General features: G+C 34.9%; 1 protein-coding gene across 4 annotated transcripts in view; it reads left to right on the top strand.

Annotated features, from left to right (window-relative positions):
- The first annotated feature begins 5,956 nt into the window (after window positions 1-5,956).
- Window positions 5,957-21,508, top strand: part of LOC143253409 (uncharacterized) — a 41,348-nt gene continuing 25,796 nt past the window's right edge. Inside the window, exons 1-4 of one of the 4 annotated variants that reach the window (XM_076507254.1) lie at window positions 5,957-6,100; window positions 13,840-14,028; window positions 16,459-17,000; window positions 18,463-18,495. The gene's annotated coding sequence lies outside the window, so the exon portion shown is untranslated. Of the gene's footprint in view, window positions 6,101-13,839; window positions 14,029-16,323; window positions 17,001-18,462; window positions 18,496-21,508 lie in introns of those variants that run through there. The other 3 variants (XM_076507255.1, XM_076507252.1, XM_076507253.1) reach the window with 3 other exon arrangements.

Raw genomic sequence — 21,508 nt, 5'->3', positions numbered from 1 at the left:
TGCAGATTGCGTGTACTAAGGCAGTAGTGAAGATAAAGAGAAACATATTCCTTGAAATATGATAGAGAGATAGGGAGATCTCATAATGTATAGTATAGTTCATTGAGGTTAACAAGTTTATGAATGTTTTGCACACCTCTGATTTTATTAATTTTTATATCATTTGAAGTATAATATTTATTATTCTTATTGGTATAAAAGGTTTAAATGAAATCTTACAATCGTAAACAGAAAACAACTAAGTAACTATTATTCAACATCGTGTTTGTAAAAGTAATAAGCTTTCTTCGAAATTACTTCGAGCTATAATGTTTCGTTTTAACTCAGACTTTCTGTTTGATATTCAAGTTTTATATTTACTTTGAGTGAGACAGCTCAACTCTATACTTACATACAACCACAGTTCACACCTGTAACCATGCAGACCCAACACTTTCTGTTTGCTTTATTGTAACGTCGCAATGTACTGCTGGAAAGTTCACACCTGTAACAATGTAATCACAACAGTTTTTGTTTCCTTTATTATAATTTCGGAATGTACTGCTGGAAAGTTCACACCTGTAACCATGTAGACACAACAGTTTCTGTTTCCTTTATTATAATTTCGGAATGTACTGCTGGGAAGTTCACACCTGTAACCATGTAGACACAACAGTTTTTGTTTCCTTTATTATAATTTCTTAATGTACTGCTGGGAAGCTCACACCTGTAACCATGTAGACACAACAGTTTTTGTTTCCTTTATTATAATTTCGGAATGTACTGCTGGAAAGTTCACACCTGTAACCATGTAGACACAACAGTTTCTGTTTCCTTTATTATAATTTCGGAATGTACTGCTGGGAAGTTAACACCTGTAACCATGTAGACACAACAGTTTTTGTTTCCTTTATTATAATTTCTTAATGTACTGCTGGGAAGTTCACACCTGTAACCATGTAGACACAACAGTTTTTGTTTCCTTTATTATAATTTCGAAATTACTGCTGGGAAGTTCACACCTGTAACCATGTAGACACAACAGTTTTTATTACACGAGTTCTTTGTCTTTTGATATTTTGATTTTGAGGACGTCAGCGTACAGATGTGCAAGCTTAAATTTCTGTGTCTCATAATAGTGTACACGGTTTCTTCACGAATAATAGCTTATCTTGTTTATTAACAATTGTTTTACTTGTTTTTATCAAATATCTTTATCACAAATGACCGACTAACTACACAGTACCTGATTTAACCTCTATAACGTTAAAATGAGGGGTCCGATCCTAATGGTAGACATATCGTAAATAAATGTGTAGCAAGCCAAAAAATAACCATTTAAATCTTGAAATATAATTATATTAAATAACTTGTACGCATTGTGCGCTAGTAATAAACAACTGGTATAAGCAGACAGCAACGCGTTTTATGGTGGTACAGAACGGGTATAAACTGATAAATACGTTTATTCATGGTGATACACAACTGGTACAAGTAGATACGAACACGTTTCATGTTGTTACACAACTGATACAAGTAGATAGGAACACATTTCGTGGTGGTACAAGTAGATAGGAAGGCGTTTCATAGTGGTACATAACTGGTACAAGTTGATAGGAACACGTTTTTTGGTAGTACACAACTGGTACAAATTGATAAAAACATTATTATGGAGATTTTATTATTTTTACTATGACAGTTTCTCAATCACTATACTATACTTACAAAATGAGGGCAGAGGAGTGGGCTCAAACATTATTATTCACATGAAGGGAAGCCTCACTCAGACTGAAAGAGCTTGGGAACCACTGAATGAAACGATGTATCAGGATTATACTCTTATCAATTTCCCATCTTGTTAACACTCCATTGCTATGATATTCCACAAGAGTACCTGCTACCTAAACGATATAGTGACACAGTGCTTTACGTTATTTTTATTCAATATAACACTAATGCACTACAACTCTGAGGAAGAACTACTTTTTTTTTCAACAGCTAGATAATGGAGTTCTATCATTATGGGTCACATGGATTTATTTGTGATCCGGAATTGTAAGGCACGTTTACAACAGGATGCCTCTAAGAGATCACCTATAACATGGCAGGATGTCATGTGACAGGAAATTATAAGCGTAACGAGTTTAATGTATTAAGCCTACTTTATTTGACTAGCACCATAAGAGGTCGTGCATCAGAAGGATTCTACACGAATCCACATATATGAAACTCTGCATTTGTTCTCGTAAATTATGGATATTTTATGCGACCGAAGTTTACTTTAGAAAATCAATTACACAGATACTCTCTCTTAACGTCTCTGAAGTTGTAATGTTACAAAATCTACGCATAAAATATTATCAAATATTAATTTCTTCCTATAATATATTGGGCAGACGGTCATTATGCTGATTTTATGGCCATGGCTCCTCATCGTTATTCATTATAAAATGTTTTTATAACTTCCATGACTATTTATTGTTTCGTCTGAAAGCTCACATACAACTTATTAGGCTTAACAGTAAAGTCAATAAATGTGATATATGTCTACAAATTTAGGGTTAATTATAGAACAAAAAACAATAATCGTTCCAAAAGCGAACATATATTAAATGTTTAAAGTTGTGTTTCTGGTAGATGCCCTTGAATAGAGTTAACTATAGAACAAAGATCTTTGCATGTTTAAACAATATTTTCGTAATATTGTACTTTATATAATATAGATAGAATCAAGATATATTTATCCGCTTGTTAGCGGTATCCATAGCTTTCAATTAGATTATTTGACTCTACAAGCTTGGCAGCACTTAGAATATTTTTCTTTAAATACGTTTAACCTTTTTTCCTTTTTTAATAGCAACATGAAAACAGCACAACAGCAGTCTACAGTGGAAACAGCCAACACACAATGTAAGTTGGCCCGGCATGGCCAACGCATAAGGCGCGCGACTCGTAATCCGAGGGTCGCGGGTTCGCGCCCGCGTCGCGCTAAACATGCTCGCCCTCCCAGCCATGGGGGCGTTATAATGTGACGGTCAATCCCACTTTTCGTTGGTAAAAGAGTAGCCCAAGAGTTGGTGGTGGGTGGTGATGACTAGCTGCCTTCCCTCTAGTCTTACACTGCTAAATTAGGGACGGCTAGCACAGATAGCCCTCGAGTAGCTTTGTGCGAAATTCAAAACAAACAAACAAACAAACACAATGTAAGTTAGTATTTGAAAAAAGTGCGTTCAGTCATACGCTGTAAGAAAATAATCCATCTACAACAGAGACAAGTCGATTGACGAGAATTCAACCTTGGGCCTAACTTGTGTGTCAACAAAGTTTTTTTGTTAGTTTTTTTTTTAGTCACTCAATGCACTCCCAAGAATACAGGACGTCATGAACAGCAAGTGGAATATCAAGCTGTTTAGAGGAAGCTTATAAGTTACACAACTGTCTTCGAAATTTAAATTACTCCAGTCAGTCTGTTTCGCCTTTACTACCGAAATTATAAGCGGAATATTCTTTGATAAGAATGTTACTAGTTCCCCGAAAACTAGCTAAATTATATACTAACCAGCAGTTATAAAAATTGTACAGTTGTTGTTATATTTCATTCCATTATGTTCGAGATACAAAAACAACTCCAGACATTGGTGGAGGAGGTGTAATTTTCAATTCACTTTTATGTATGTATATATATATATACACTGATGGCCAAAATCTTAAGGCTATTGGACATAAAGACAAAATATGCATTTTGCGTTGTTAGACTTAACCACTTATTTGAGTAGAGCTTTCAAAGATGAAAATAAGAAAAGGGAAAATGTAAATAAAAACCTTTTAGCATTTAATAGGGAAAATGTGAACACTATGAAATTAACCTAAATACTAGCTGGTCAAAAGTTTAAGACCATACCAAAAATAACTCCTAAACAGGGTAGGAAATGTCCAACAAGAGGTCTCAGTAGTGAGTTGCACAGCCGTCATTGCGAATGACTTCAAACATTCGCTTTGGGATGGTCGATATAAGCGCTTACAGAAGGCTGGCTGGAATGTTATTCCAAGTGGTGAAGATGGCTTCATGAAGATCATGCACTGTTTGGAATTGACGTCCATTTCTTTAGACTTCCCTTGCCATCCACCCCCAAACATTTTCAATGAGGTTCACTTCGGACGAACACGCTGAATGGTCCAAAAGAATCACGTTATTCCCCACGAAAAAGTTCTTTGTTCTGCGGGCATTGTGGATTGCAGCGCAGTCCTGCTGAAAGATCCAGTCATTTTCACACAAGCGAGGACCTTCAGTCAATAAAGATGCTCTCTCCAATATGCCAATGTAGTCAGCTGCTGTTTGACGCCCCTGTATAACCTGAAGCTCCATTGTTCCATGAAAGGAGAAAGCACCCCAGATCATGATGGAACCTTCTCCACTGTGTCGTGTAAAAAATGTCAACAGTGGGATATCCTTATCGTGCCAGTAACGTTGGAAGCCATCTGGACCATCCAAGTTAATTTTTTTCTCATCAGAGAACAAAATCTTCCATTTTTCTACGTCCCATGTTTGGTGCTTCTCAGCAAAGTTTAACCGAGCTGTTTCGTGGCGTGGAAGGAGGCTTGGTCTTTGAAGACGTTTATGGTTTTTAAAGCCTTTCTCTCGTACATGCCGTATTATTGTTCCTGAGCTGCATTCTGCGTCCGTAAGGGCTGGTGTCTTGCCGAACAACCTGTCGAATCCTCCTGCTCAACGCATGCGAAATTTTTTTGGTCCGACCACTTGAAATTCTCGTTCCGTAACCCTCAGGGTCTTTTAAGAAATTTGCAACAGCAGTTTTACTACGCCCAATCTCACCAGCGATGGCATGCTGAGAGAGACCTTGCTTTTGCAGCTTTACAATTCTGCCACGTTCAAACTCTGTCAACGTTTTAGCCTTTGCCACATTTTTACCAAAAGTGACACAGGAGAAGTCAGTGGAAGAAGTTGACAACGCTAATGCTTGAACACAAATGACTAAATTTCGTTATGTGTTTACCGATTAACGCAACGTTTCAGTACGGTCTTAAACTTAGGACCAGCTAGTATTTAGGCTAATTTCATAGTGTTCACATTTTCCCTATTAAATGCTAAAAAAGTATTTTATTTTTATTTTCTCTTTTCTTATTTTCATTTTTCGAAGCTCCACTCAAATAAGTGGTTGAGTCTCACAACGTAAAATGCATATTTTTTCTTTATGTTTATTGGCCTTACGATTTTGGCCAGCAGTGTATATATATTAATCTCTCTAATCCGAGGGTCGCGGGTTCGAATCACCGTCACACCAAATATGCTTGCCCTTTCAGCCGTGGGGGCGTTATAGCGTGACGGTCAATCCCACTATTCGTTGGTAAAAGAGTAGCCCAAGAGTTGGCGGTGGGTGGTGATGACTAGCTGCCTTCCCTCTAGTTTTACATTTCTAAATTAGGGACGGCTAGCGCAGATAGCCCTCGAGTAGCTTTGCGCGAAAGTCAAAACGACCCACACCGATTAATCTCTGAACGCATAATTTCATACAAAGCAATCAGGATTACGAAAAATCAAACCTGTATCGTCAGTCCGTTCCACGTAGTAGTGTCTGGTTTGTCTTGTTGTTTTGGTGAAAATGTTATAATTTTTATGCACTTTTAGACTTCTTTGATTCTCTCGTGTTTTACAAAATTAATAATTATTATTATTAAGAATTATTTTGCTGAAATTTATTTTGTTTATTTATACACTTTGTCACATTTCTGAGCTGATCACATCTTTGAACCATTCTTAGGGTCAGATCAGTGCGAAAGTATAATAATGTAAAAATACCCCAGGCGCGCGAATTCATTTGAAGTATATGTATTCGTTGGGTGGCTGTTACCAGCTCCTTTCTTTGTGGACTGCAGCACGGGCCTAAGAGGTTGCGTGTAAGTTATATCGCATCAGATTTCCCTTGGTACCCGCAAGGAGAACTGGCGTAGCACTCAGCTTCGCCGTGTAATATGTGCCGTATACATTACTGGAAGCAAGCAGCAAGTAAAAGGCTAGCTTCCTGGTTTATTACCCAGTTCTTTCTCACAAACACACATATACACGCTCAAGGAAAGGACTCTGGCCGTTCGCTCCTAGCAGGTAATATTCTGTGTAAATCCATATTATTTATTATACTATATATTATTTAAACGTATTATTAAAGGAAAGAAAAGGTTGGTAGTTGTACATAATTCATTCAAGAATAAACGTGTGTCTACGAAAAATATTGGAAACTCCAAACTTCTGACATTTACAAAAGAATACAGATATGTCGTCTGTAGAATATCATGGATGGTCACTTTTAAACTGTCTCTTTATCGCACCTAACTGCTTCCCTAATGAAAAAAAGAAAATGAAGGTAACTCAAGCACATGAGACTTAATTTCTGATGCTACATTATAGTATGTTTATATTTGACTCTTTCCAGGAAAACTGTTTTTCCAGATATTTATGTTTCTTGTTGTTTTTCTTGGCTGGATTTGATTGGTGTATTTAGTACAAAAGCACCTCTTTATTACCAACTGCATATTACAAACGGCACATTTCTTTACGTTCTGTTCCTTCACTACTGCGAATCACCCAATAGCGATCCGTTTTACTTCTCGTGGACCGTGTAAAATTAAACATGTGAATAGAAACAACTGAATTTATTACACGTGAAAACCACAGAAACTGACTATCTACGATAACAACAGAAGCGGTAACCGTCAATAACATCTTGTATGTAAAACCAGTAGCTTACGTATAAAAACATCAAGAATGGCTAAACGTTAATCGTGTTATATATATGTATATAAACAGACCTGACTATTCGAACAACAGGGAGTATAAATGCTGCCGCATTATTGTTGAGAGCTTTGTACTTTCTTCTATCACAACTGCCCCCTAGTGGCACAGCGGTATATCTGCGGATTTGTACCGATAGAAAATGTATTTCGATAGCCGTGGTGGGCAGATTACAGGTAACCCTTTGCGTAGCTTTGTGCTTCACTACGAACAATCACAGCTACGCGTTTTCATGCAAAATAACACGTGACTGTTCATAGTACAGACTCTATGTTTTTGTAATTTTTACCAATAACAGCCATTTGTTCCAGTTTAGACTGGTATTTCAACAGAACTTTCGAGCTGTATTCCACTCTGAACAGAAAGCCGTGGTCAATAATTCAGTATTCCCAAAGCGACAAACTAGCATCAATCTCTCTGTATTTGACATTTTTTGTCGAGTTTGATGTAATATATCAGTGTAACTATTGTTGCTGTTTTTGAAGTTAAGCACAAAGATACACAATTTGCGCTCTGCCCACCACGGGTACCGAAATCTGGTTTCTAGCGTTGTATGTTCGCAGAGATGCTGCTGTGCCACTAGAAATTCGTCACAGAATAACATTTTACATGTCATGGATTTCTTGATATTTCTTTGTTGATATTCAGGTCTTTTATTTCTGCTGAAATCATTTATTACCATCTCACTTTTTGCACACTCACTTTCTACAAAACAATGAGATTTTGGTAGCAACGAATCGCGTACCACAACTCCTCAGTTTTTAGAGTCAGTACACCTGAAGACTTGACGTTTCATCGACTCGTCATATTGATTCTCCCTGTTTTAACTCATTTTTATTTTACATTTTTAAAACTTTTTTGTTGTTGTTATATAAATTTCACGTTTTTATTCATTCCCCAAATTTTCGACATTCAGTTCTGTTTGGGTCCAAGTTTTTAAAATGTTCATAAAACATTTGCTTCCAATCAAATCAGATCAATTCTATGGATATAGTTATTGATTTTCTTCTACTCTTTAGGCCTAAATTTATCTTTGTTTGTTTGTTTTGAATTTCGCACAAAGCTATGCGAGGGCTATCTGTGCTAGCCGTCCCTAATTTAGTACGTTTGGTGTGACGGCGATTCGAACCCGCGATCGTCAGATTATGAGTCGAACGTCTTAACCTATTTCTTTACAGCATCTAAAGAAAATTAAATAATGCTGGGCCATATATATATATATATTGTTTTGACTTGCTTCAAACATAAACGTAAGGGTTAATTAACTTCAAGTGAAGTTTTATTACTGCTTATTACATAGGTGTTTGGAAATACTTAAGGCAAAGTTCCTGAAAGTAGTGCAGTTTTCCTGAATATAATTAATAGAGCCACGTCTGATCAAATGAGAAAGTTCTTGCTCTAGTGATGAAGTTACTCAAAGTTGTACAATATTTCTGGATGTAATTTAATCACTATTCTGGAACATATCTAAATAAATTAAAACTAACAACAGTATAAACACATAATTATTTGAATCAATTAATTCCATTACCAAGTTTTTTTCATTTAACCCACCATGAAAATAGAGATTACATGTACATAAATGATATAGCAAGTCTGATAATCTCAGACCCCATTCCAGAGAAACAGTGGTAAACATCTAGACTTATAAATACTAACAACTGGGTTTTGATACTCGTGATGGGCAGAGCCTAGATAGCTTATTGTGTAACTTTGTGCTTAACAGCAAACAAACAAATTATAACCTGGTAATATCAAGAATTTCAAGAGTGAGGTTACTCGAAAAAATGAAGTGACCCTATTGGTCGGTTTCGCTACTATTGTTATTCTTTAACTTAAAAAGATAGTATCAGTGTATAACTCTGGGTTAAGTTTCTCATTTGAAAATGCTGATTAAATGTGTTTTAACCTCGTACTATATGCATATAATTTAATTTGTCTTTACGTTGATTTAGGCTACATTCAATATAACGTTTAACACTGAAACACGACGTATTAAGTTTCAACTTTCACTGAGTTTCAAATATAGTTTTCGTATTCCTATATAAGTCTGCTATTTTTTCAATAAGCAGGAATTAAAGTGGAAATCTGAAGCCCTGGTGGTGATAGGAGTGGGCACCAACCAGGTGATTCTTTATAGAAAATTTCATAAATGAATTATTCCAGATACATCTAATTGTGGATAGTTAGATGTAATTCCAAGCTTATCCAGTAAAGACAGTAATCGTGTGATAATCGTTGAGGTTCCTCCACAAATTTTCAGTTCTTATAGAATATTATTTTAACTCTCCATTTTTCCTTGTTCTATATAGTTTAAGGTGTTCTCTTGAGATATTTGTTTTAGTTACAGATATGGGGTTGGGTTGTCTATAAGAAGAAGAAAGTTGTTGTATGTCACGTACGTTTATACTTTATATTTTGTAACTTTGGCAGTTTTAATATTTATCTTTAAGATAAAATGTAAGTAAAATAAGTGAAAGAGAATAGCCGTGGGAAAAACTTGCTAACAATGTAGAACAATCCCATTATCCTGAGATAAGGCTCGAGGGTGGGCTTTGCTTATGAGAGGGTAGGAATGTGGTAGCTGAAGTTGTTAAAAAGTATCTTAGTAGCAGTTGCTAGAAGGTTATTATTTAGGCTCAATTGGCAGAACACTCGTTTTGTATATAATGAGAATGATCCCAGGTTTAAATCCTGATGGAAAGAGATAACTAAATTACTCTAGAAGGAATACTAGTCCTATGAAAGTTAAGATCTAACTGGTAAGTGGTACCCATCATACAGTTGGTAACTGTAAAAATTCTCTACTTTACTTTGATAAAATTTTTAATACCCATACCAGCCGTCTCGAGATACATTTTTACTTCAAGCGAGTTTCTCGTCATCACGAAACACGGGATTCTTATGGGGTATTTTAATGATTTTTTATACATAAATAAAGTGTTTAAAAATTTGTTTAAAATTAATGTTTTAAAGTGATTAAAATTTTTTGGGGGTTATAAATATATATTTGAAATATCCCCATCTTAATGGAAAAGTAAAACCAATTTAATCATAAAACGAATTTTGTGTTTGATCTTATGCTCCACACCTTTACCTAAGTTATTTTGACGTAGTTGTTGTACGCGTGCGCCATTCAAATAAATTGGCTTAATGAACAACTTTCAATAATTTACAGAAAATTATACTTCCTAATCCACTGTTTTCTTTGGTAAAGATAAAGCTTCTTTGGCCAAATGTTCTCATTGCATTTTTTTCTTCAAAGAGTTTCAACAGCTTTTAAAAATATTTTACCTTGCTCTATGTTTCTTTGTTTATTACGTGTGTAATTTTAAGCATGTCTCATATATCTAATCTTCTAATATTGAAGGTTTAGTCTGGTTTGTTTTGAATTTAGTGCAAAGCTACATAAAGGCTATCTGCGCTAGCAGTCCCTAATTTAGCAGTGTAAGACTAGAGGCAAGTCAGCAAGTCATCACCACTCACTGACAATTCTTGGGCTACCCTTTTACAAACGAATAGTGAGATTGACCGAAGATTATAACGCCCCAACGGCTGAAAGGGCGCGCATGTTTGGTATAATGGGGATTCGAATCCGCGACTTTCGGATTACGAGTCGAATGCCTTAACCACCTGGTCATGCCGGATCCATTTATTTATCGGGCACAATGAGAACTTCTTTCATAATCTGTATCTCTGTAGTCATTACGAAATCATTCTTTAAATATTCGTTTCTTACCCAAAAGTAGTTGACGAAACAAATATTTGTCCAATTGAAACTGTTGCTATATATATATATATTCATACTCATATGTAAATGTTGCTTTGAACTAGCGGAAATTATTAAACACTTTTTATAACGTCAAAAAATAAAATCCCTTCAGGACCCTATCCTGAATGTTAATTAATTAATACACATCTTTTGCATTAGAAGATTTATGAAGAAAACAAATAGGTTAAGAATTTTCTTTATATTATATTTTCTGAGCAGAGAACGTCGATGACTATGGATTCCATAGTTTTCGCTACACCAAAGAAAGTTTATTTCTAGATACCTAATAACATTCAACAATTTTATGTAAACTACGAAAATCGATTTATTTTAAAGATTCGACAGTATCCAACATTGTTTTCTAAACCAATAAATTCGGTTTCTAAGGTTTTAATAGCATCCAACAATATTCTGTAAACCATGAACGTCGGTTTTTAAAATTTAACAGTATTCGAAAATGTTTAAACCAAGAAAGTCGATTTTTAGATATAACAGCATCCAACTTTTTTTTTTTCTAAACCAATAAAGCATATAATGAGTATAGTTTTTATAAAGTTATCGTGGATTTACCAATCTACATATGTCTGTACGTCCGTGTCAAATCAAAAGCATACTTTGTTCTTTGCGTAGTTACGATGGGTTAACCTTGTTATTCAAATTCTACTAACATGGAACGCCCTTGCAAAGGAATCAATAATTTCCATTTGTTCTATGCTTTCTAGAAAATACCCGTCGGATTGTCAGAATGACAGATACAATTTAGAATCTAGAGATAAACAACACGACGTTAAATCTTATTTCTGTGACAGCTGTGTACAAACGTTGTGTTGTGTTGACCATAAATAATAGATTTTATCCTGTTTGTAATTTGACTATAGTTCTGACAAACAGTTCAATTAAACATGTTATATTTGTACTCGCCATCAACTCTTCCGTATCAGTCGAAAGAGAGATACGTGAAGATCAATATCATCCGTACACTGTCCGGGTAATCCGAGGGTGACGGATTCGAATCCCTGTAACACCAAACATGCTCGCCCTTTCAGCCGTGGGGGCGTTATAATGTGACGGTCAATCCCACTATTCGTTGGTAAAAGAGTAGCCCAAGAGTTGGCGGTGGATGGTGATGACTAGCTACCTTCCCTCTAGTCTTACACTACAAAATTAGGCACGGCTAGCACAGATAGCCCTCGTGTAGCTTTGCGCGAAATTCAAAACAGAAAATATGAATTTTACACAATATTCAATAGAGTGAAATAATAAAATTAACCAAACGAAAGATCAACATTTTTATTTATTAATTTATTTGTAAAGTAAAAAAATAAAAAATAAAACTATATGTTCCGGCGGAAATAATTCCACCATCTTCAGGAGAATAAACCATGAAGTACACATGTAGTTTCTTATACTCCTATGTACACGTATTATTAATATGTTTTTACTGTGGTGCTATTTACAACAACGATTTCAAAAAGATTAAAAAATCTATGGCTCTCGGCCCTAAATATCTATTTATTTACATTTTGTAAAGAGTTCTCTTATGTTTAGTCCATCTTCTTCTCGTTACCTGTTTACTGTTTAAGTGTTTTTAGAGTATCCTAGTCAATAACATGTGTGGAATTGCCACATTATTGTGCAAGTGAAAACTTTTATTTGAATCTCTTGCACAAGGAGTTGTCTGTTTTATGTGTTAAGTGACAGTTGTTTCAATAACGTATTTTGAATGCTAATACGCACTTATGCAACACCTTGATTTTAGAGGTTCATTTACATTTATCTCTGATTCAATATTTTATCTCTTTGCGTGTACGTGGATTAATTTTCTATTTTCGTGTCAAGGAGAAGTGTTATATTTCACAATTTTCAGGTGGAGGCTTCGAGCAGGGCGAATGTTCGAACTAAATTGAGAATTACCACATGCTCACATATTTTTAAACAGAAAAAAATTGCGTTGGTACATTCCAGTCGTTTAAAATTGATTATAAATCATACAAAAAAGCATAACGTTATTTGTTATGTTACCATGCCAACCTAATATAGCTGAAAACACAACAATGGTATAAAACTACGAATCCACGAAAACAGTTTTTCACTTCACTCCATGGAAGTGGTTTTCACTTCACATGACTATAAAACTACTAATCCACAGAAGTGGTTTATACTTCACATAACTATAAAACTACTAATCCACAAAAGTTAATTTTTACTTCACATGACTATAAAACTACTAATCCACATAAATTGTTTTTCACTTCACATTACTATAAAACTACTAATCCACAGAAATGGTTTTTCACTTCGCATGACCATAAAACTAGTAATCGACAAAAGTGGATTTTCACTTTACATGACTCCTTTTGAGTCATAAAATAACAGCATCACAATTACATAGTTATTCAGTTTTCTCTAATCTTGAAGTTTTGGAACAACGAAACTACGAGAGGAGACGTTTTCTTTTATTTTCATGAGTTTTTTTCAAGGTTTGTTATTAAAATAATTAGCGCAACCTATAACCACAAAGCTGAACTGACTTACAGCAAACGTAGTCACATACATCGACAACTTACGTGATGTTAAGTAGTCTTTTCGTTTAAAGTACAACGAATGTGTATATGTTGTTCTTATAGCATAGTGATTTTTTTAATGAAATGGTAATGTATTATTTATCTTCCAGGACAGCTTTCAGACAAATTATGTTGAGAGCATTTCTGCTTCTTCGAAATTCACAAAATTTAGTTTTCTTAGAACGAGGGCATTGTTTTCTAACTTTTTGACTTCGTATACTGTAACTTCGAATTACTACAGTAACATATAGGTAAGTTTGAAATATTACAGAGATAAGAGAATATATTAACTTTAAAAATTTTGGAATAAAATTTTTGTCTAAATATATACGTTTAGGACACCATAAAGTAGGTTTAGCCCACATTAAGCCTTTTTTTCTTGTGCCTGTTAATGCTATATATTTTCTTTCATCTTTTTTGTTGCTGTAGTCGGGCATTGGTACCCTAGTCGGGCATTGGTTTTTGTTTGATTTCTAACAGTTTTCATATTTTTGTGTGGTCGCTAATGTAACTTTACGTTTAAAATATATTGATATATATGTTTTCAGATCAATCATCAGGCTGGACCATATTCTTGCCATATTCTTTAGTCATCGCACAAAGACCTAAAACCGAATATTTCACAATTAATAATAAGCCTAAAATTGTGTGTATGTGGTATAATCGACACGTAATCATTTTTTTCTTCACTCTTACTTTCTTTTGAATTGGTCAAGTTCCATGCTGAGATCGTGAAAGAAAGAAATAAGCCAGTCGTTTGTGGGATTTGAAAAGACTGAAAGATTGCCCGTGGGTCGTGTAAGAAATCAGAGAATTGAAAGTGAGCTTAAGAGAGGCCAACATATGAGAACTCTTCGATCGGCAACTGAAAAGTAGAAATTTTTAAAGAAAAACAACCCAGTGAGGTAAGGAAATATACCTTAAAAAGTCACAGTTCTGATGAAGGCAGGCTTCTAGGACAATAAACAATGGTAGAAAAATATAAAAATAAAACTCAGGTGAAAAAAAACCAAAAACGTTTACGTAGAGAAATGAAGTTGTTCTACAGGTCAAGGGGCAGACAAAAAATGTCTGTCTGACATATCTGATGAAATGCTGAGGTAGATAGGACAACTGAGTACACGCCTGAGAAAAGTTTAGTGGTTTCTTTGGTTTTCCGGCATGGTCACGTGGTTAGAGAGATTGACTCGCAATATGAAGGTCATGATTTAGAAATCTATCTCGCCATTTCAGCCGTGGGGACATTATAAAGTTTAGGTCAATCCCATTTTTCGTTGGCGGTGGGTGCCGATGATTAACTGGTAACCTTGTCTTTTGCTACTAAATTAAGAAGACTAGATAGCCCTCGTGTAACCTTGTGCGAAGTTCAAACTAAACCTAACCGAAAGTGGGTTGTAGCCTCTAAACAGAAGAGACCAGGCTCAGCACTCATCTTCTTATTTCCAGCTCTAGATATGTTGTTTTTCTGTAAGAGACCAGCGATTAAGCCATGGTTTTACACCTCTAACCCGAGTTCTCTTCATAATTAAACTTATATCACAAACCTTTAAGTCAGTAGAATTGAACCGACGCATTTATTGATGGTAATTTTGTCTTCTGTTATTTTATCAAACATTCAAATTGCCAGGATATAAGCATTTACCTCACCGTGTATATCAGTTACCATTTCTGTATGATCATGCAGTATTAACAGAAGCTTAAGTCGATAGAGATAGACCATCAGTTATCATTTCTGGCGATCATAGTCCATTTATTAAAGTCTATAATAAGACCACCTAAGATCCTCTATAGAACTGACCATTCACTGTCAGTCAAACATGTGATCAACAGTAAGCGGAAATCTTCAATAGCCGCGGCACTTGAAATGATTTTAGACAGGATTAAAGTAAATTAATCTATGAGACTTTTCTTTTTTTCCCTATTTATTAGCTCTAATTTTGTGTACCAGCAATGCCAAGTGTGGGGCACACGTACACCCAATTCGATTTTATTACTAATCAGAACTTTACCAGTCTACCCTCAAATTGAAATTATTTTAGGCGGGATTAGAGTAAATTAATCTATAATACCGTGGGCGTGGTCAAATACATTATTCGGAAAGGTTTGACCTCCTGAGTTGGAAACTGCAATTAGATCTCAAATCGGCCAAGAGATGACGAAGTTATAAGATTAAAGCTCAGGGCTGTTCTACGAGCCGTTATGCCGCGGCTAAAAACATGCCAAAGTGGTGAAAATCAAATTTTTCATGATCAAAAGAACGAAAGAGAATTTCATATTATCAACAGGTCTCCACAAATTATCTCAAATAACTAAGTACAAACACTTCCCTGTAACCACCCGAAAAATATACTGACAAGCTTCACAGCCAAACAGTGTCATTCTTCAAAGGTGGCAACTGACAAATATTTTACCAATTTTAATGTTTACTCTTTTTGGGCACGAGCTATACTGCACGATTCGTAACACGTTCTTATAAATCTCTAACTTAATTTTACACACGAAAAGTAAAGACATATTATTATATCTAACTTAAAACATTATCACTGAAGCTACGGTGTTTAACTAAATACAGTCTCACTTTAATTTGTCTAAATCAAAACATTACCGTTAAAGTACGGTATTTAATGAGATGTAGTCTCGTTTGAGGATATATAAAAAAAAAAAAATATCAGTCCAAAGTACGGTGTTTAGTTCAACAGAGTCTCACTTAATGACGTCTAAATCAAAACATTATCCCTTAAAGTACAGTGTTTAATTAAACACAGTCTCGGTTAAAGCACGTTGTATGATTCAAAACATTGTCAGTGCAGGTACGGTGTTTAATTCAAAACGTCATTGTTTATAATACAGTGTTTAAAAGTATGTCTCACGATGTAGTGTTTAATTAAAAACGATATCACTGATGTGTGGTATCTAATCCAGATTTAACGATAATTGTAGATTAAATCAGTATACCCAGAGTTTATGCACGCAACATTGTCGTCGAATGATTAAATATTTATTTCCACGATATCATTATTTGAAATCAGTTCAAAGCTCAAAGTAACCGGAAGCCTTAATCGAAAAAAGCAAGCTTCTGGAAATTACAGGCATGTTTTAACCCTAGTTAATCAAAGCTTCGTCACTCGGTCTCCTTTAACTGAGTTATCTAGAATTAATATTCAAAGAAATTAGAAAGTTAATGAATCTTGTTACTGAGGTGCAGTCATTGTCAGGTTCTCACTCGTTACACCCTATGCTTCTTTCCCTTTCAGGTTCAGTTAGCAATTCATGTGTTATCTATCTTATTCGTTGTTTATCGTGCACAAGTATTTCGCTCATTTTATATTCATTAGTTGCTGATTAACCGTCCTAAGAAACACAGAACACACACGGCGTCCTTTATTATTCACCCGTCTGTACAGAGAGAGAGGGGAAACAGAAGTCCTTGGTAAACAGCGATGCTTTAACGATTTATCAACAGTGGATGAGCCTAGGTGGTTAAGCCTCGTTCGGTTCAACCAATGACAGAGAAACATCGATGACACACACGTACAGCTTCTTGTGCTTCTCCCTGCCAGAGAAAGATCTGGGATAAACTGTCCGCTTAGTTCTTGTGGGGTTAGCACTGCATAACAAGGCGTAGCCCAGTCGCCCTTGTATGCTTCTCTTTTAATGGAGACAAATAGAAGAAACAATTCCAGCGAGATGAAGGGACAGAGAACCGGCAAAATCGTGTAGTAGTCTGTGCCTATATGACGTCACACATCATCTGCTGTATCACATATACAAAAAAGGTCTTGGCTACATCGTTATAGTGACAATCCGCTGCGGAGGGAAGAAGTGTTCCAGCATTATTCCTCTCTCTAGTATATCGACAGCTCCACCTACAATCCAAGTAAGTGTATCTAAATAAGTTGTTGTTGCTTTAAAACGAGTAGTATTGCGAGGAGTTTGGTTTATGGAATTCAATAAGCCTTTTAATTGTACACATACGGCCATAACCTCAAACGGCTTTGCTTATATTCCCATGTTTCAAGTCGTCTAGGTTGTGTGAACTGTGTCCACTATGAACCTAATGAAATATCCTACCTAACCATCTTCGTATGGTCGATAAAGCTAACACGTTCCTGTTTGTTTCTTTCGAAATGAATCAGTATATTTCCTTTGTTTCCGTTTAATCACTAGTTTGCACAGTTTGTTTTAAAACAGACAATGTGTAACCACTGTTTATTTCAAAATGGAAACAGTATGTTTCCATTCTTTCTCTCAAAATTAAGACAGCATGTTTCTATTCTTTGTTTCCAAATATAATCAATATGTTACATCATTTCTTTCGAAATAAAATTAATTCGTGTTGTGTTTTGTGTTTTGTTTTATTGTGTTTCAAATTAGAATGAATATGTTTGTTCCTCTTAATGTTCGATCAATATTTTTCGGTCGTTTCTTTCAAATTAAAGTTACTATGTTTCCGTTTTTCATTAAAATAAAAATCTACGTGTTTTACCGTATATTTTCGTTTACATTTACGCTATTCGTTAGAGATAGGATCAACATGTTTGTATTACTTCTTTAAAATACAATTAATATACTTCAGTTGTTTCTTTTTAAAGTGTAGTCACTATGTTCCGTTGTCTCGTTTAAATTAGAATTATGTAAAATTCTGATGTTTCCAGTTCTTCAAATAAGAGTTCTTGTATTTCCACTGTTTCTTTAAATTTAGTCAATATAATCCCATAGGTAATGAAAAAAAGTTATTGTATTTCCAGTGTTTTACATCCCAGTAGCACAGCAGTATATCTGCGAACTTACAACGCTATAATTCGGATTTCAAATAACCCATTGTATAGTTTTTGCTCAATTATAAATAAACAAACAAATTATAATGTGTCTACAGCTTAGAATTAACATTACCTACAGTTTTTTTCTAGTTCAGTAGGGTCAGTAAGATTATATTTGTTTGAAGCAATGTGTTTCTATTGTTTATTTAAAAATCAAATCAACAGAATCAAATTACTACTACAACAATGAAAATACATTTTTGGAAACTATCAACGACTTCCTATTAAGAATTAAGTATTTCAACATGTCTAAACGCCATCTTCTCGCTCGAGTTCTGTAATACCACAGTAGAAGTATTCTAAGTTTGAGCTTTGTCCAGAATATTAACGTACAAACATGAATATATAAAAAGACCGAAATGCATATTAATTGTCTATTTTCAGTTTTTGAAATGTTAAATATTATTCTCTCTTTATCATTATTGAATTTAATTATCCATAAGGATTTAGTTTCACCTATTAAATCATTGAATGTTATACTTTCGTATCCCTTACACATTTGTTTTCCTCACTACCTAGTTATCTGTAACTTCGTGGAGACACTTATATTAGGTGAGAAATATTTTCTGAATTTTTTCTAACTTACCAGATGAATACATTATTTATTGAGCTATTCAGAACATTTAAGAGATCACTGAGTGACCTAAAATATGTCTCAAAGCACTTTAACACCATGCAATAAAGGATTCATATAGTAGATTTGTGAGGAAACACTTCATAATTAATGAAAGAAAAAAAAATCTCCCGGTGCAGCCACCTTCATCTGAAACAGGAAAGAAAAAAAAAAATAGCAGAGAGAAAAGGCCTCCTCTACAATTATATTAAACAGTGCCAAACAAATTCACTACACAAGTGGGGTCTGTTAGACCATAGACCACTGCTTTTCCCCCTCTTTTTTCTACAGTCTGCATTGCAAAGGAATACAATATGAATCGCACCTCCTACTTTATCTATCCACGCAGCTGAGTACAAACTTTGACGAATATATCGTTTGTAAAATCAACTGATCACATATTTATTATCGACTAAAAATGACTGTGGCATACTTAAACAAACGTATACTTTTCTTAAGCAAAACAACTTCCTTGTAGCTTCAAAAGAAATGCATAAAAAATTAGGTACTTTTATTCGTTGCAGTGGGTTTTCGCCAACAGATGCAATCAATATTTTTCGATATCTGTTGTGCTTCTGTTAATCGTAAGCCAGTTGCAACGAATACGTTACTTTCGCGGACGAGTACCTCAGTATTTTTATAACATTCAAACTCGTCAACTGAAGAAGTGAGTGGTAATTAATAGCATTTGTGAGATTTATTGCTTAAGTGTTTAAAGCCATTTTCGAGTCATCTTACTTCAAGAATTTCAGCAAGATATTTTTGTAACTGTTTACCGATGAAAATCTGGATGGTTGTTCTGTTGGTGAACATTCCAACAATGAAGTCATGCTTTTTCCTATATCTGTGCGAGTGTCCTAATGAACACTCCAACAAAGAAATCATGCATGTCTCTGTCACGTTTATAAAAGGGGTAAAAAATCAAGATAACGTAAACTACTCTGGCATTAGTCCGTAATAGTGGAAAAGATCAAGATGAGGTAAACAACTGTGGTATGAGTCTGTAATAGTGATAAACATCAAAATAAGGTAAACTGCTCTGTCGTTAGTCAGTAATAGTGGTAAAGCCCAAGATAAAGTAATAAACGCTGGCGTTAGTCTGTAATGGTGGTAAAGAACAATATACGTTAAACTACTCTGTCGTTATTCTGTAATAGTGGTAAAGATCAAGATAAAGTAAACTACTATGGAATTAGTCTGTAATAGTAGTAAAGATCAAAATAAGGTAAACTACTCTGGTATTAATATGTAATAATGGTAAAGATCAATATATTATTTTCAGTAATTTTAAGGGATGTGTATTATTGGGTTATATATTATGCATTTTAATTAATATAGCTCTACCCCAAAGTGAATTTTCAACAAAAATATATTTCCTGCCTTTGAATGAAAGTAAAAGTTCAGAAACGTAAGACGTGTTAAAATGGCTGACCTCTCATTTATAAGTTCAATTATATCCAGTAAAATCCTACATGCTTCTGGAAATGTTCAGTCAACTGAGCAGATTCGCGATAGTTCACATGAAGTAACTGAGGAAAAAATTGGAAATAAAAGTGATATTTATGAAAAACTACCCTAAAAGATATTTAATAATTAGACGGAAAAATATGGAAACTTAATTCACATGAAATTCATGTCGTGATTTTTAATTTCATTTGAATAGATGTAAAACCTTATATTGAGATAAATTGAATCTTTAGAATAACAAATAATATTTTTTGTTTTTTAATTTCGCGTAAATAACTACTCGAGGGTTATCTGCGCTAGCCGTCCGTAATTTAGCAGTGTAAGACTATAGTAACGGCAGCTAGTCATCACCACCCACCGCCAACTCTTGGGCTACTCTTTTACCAACGAATAGTGAGATTGACCATCACGTTATAACGTCCCCACGGCTGAAAGGGCGATCATGTTTGGTGCGACGGGGATTCGAACCTGCGACCCTCGGATAACGAGTCGAACGCCTTAACCCCCTGTCCATACCGGTCCATCAAATGATAAAGGTAATTACCAAACAGCAGCATGTGCTCACCAGGGGTAACCCGTACGATCTAACAGTTTCTGTGTTAGGTTATTTTGTGTTTTTTATTTTGTTTTTTTAATAAGCTCTAAAGAAGAAAATATTTTATTTCTCTTTACTGATAGCTAACCGTAATATATGGTGGCATGACAAATTCGGGCACATAATTAAAAATACGACGGGAAATGGTTTGCTCGAATTAACTCGGGCAAATGTATTTGAAACATTGAGTTATCTCGGGGCAAATCTCAGATGTTATGATTGCACTTGCAAACACGAGCTTCAAGCAAGTTTTAAGCGTAATTAATCAGAATATGTAATGCCTCTTTTCTACACTCTTATCTTTCGGATTGATTTGCGACAGTCTATAAAACTGTAAGCTAAGTCAATGTACACTCAGATGTTAGACAAAGTCTATTTCAAACTGCTACAATAAACGTGCAATTTTGTTACTGTAACTTAACTGTGGCATTAACAAAATGGTGTAAAACTATTCATAAAACTACCTGAATTGTGGTATTAGTTTTCATAAAATTTCAGCGTATGAACTTTTATTTAATTTTCATTTGGTTTGATTATATAATTTTGGCGCTATGGCGTCATTGTAATCAATATCAAAACGACACTTTCAGATTCGTTAGATACCAAAGTATGAAAAATACGTTGGATCAAAAAATCCTCTAAAGACAAAATTATGAAAGCGATTAGGTTTCTTATTTTTCAGGTACGTTTTGTTTTGTTTTGAATTTCGCGCAAAGCTACTCGAGGGCAATCTGCGCTAACCGTCCCTACTTTAGCAATGTAAGACTAGATAGAAGGCAGCTAGTCTCACCACAAACCGCCAATTCTTGAGATACTCTTTTACCAACGAATAGTGGGATTGACCGTAACATTATAACGCTCTCACGGCTGGGAGGGCGAGCATGTTTGGT

Source organism: Tachypleus tridentatus, chromosome 6 (genome assembly GCF_004210375.1).
Source record: "Tachypleus tridentatus isolate NWPU-2018 chromosome 6, ASM421037v1, whole genome shotgun sequence".
Classification (NCBI taxonomy): domain Eukaryota; kingdom Metazoa; phylum Arthropoda; class Merostomata; order Xiphosura; family Limulidae; genus Tachypleus; species Tachypleus tridentatus.
This window is presented reverse-complemented; position numbering and strand designations above follow the sequence as displayed.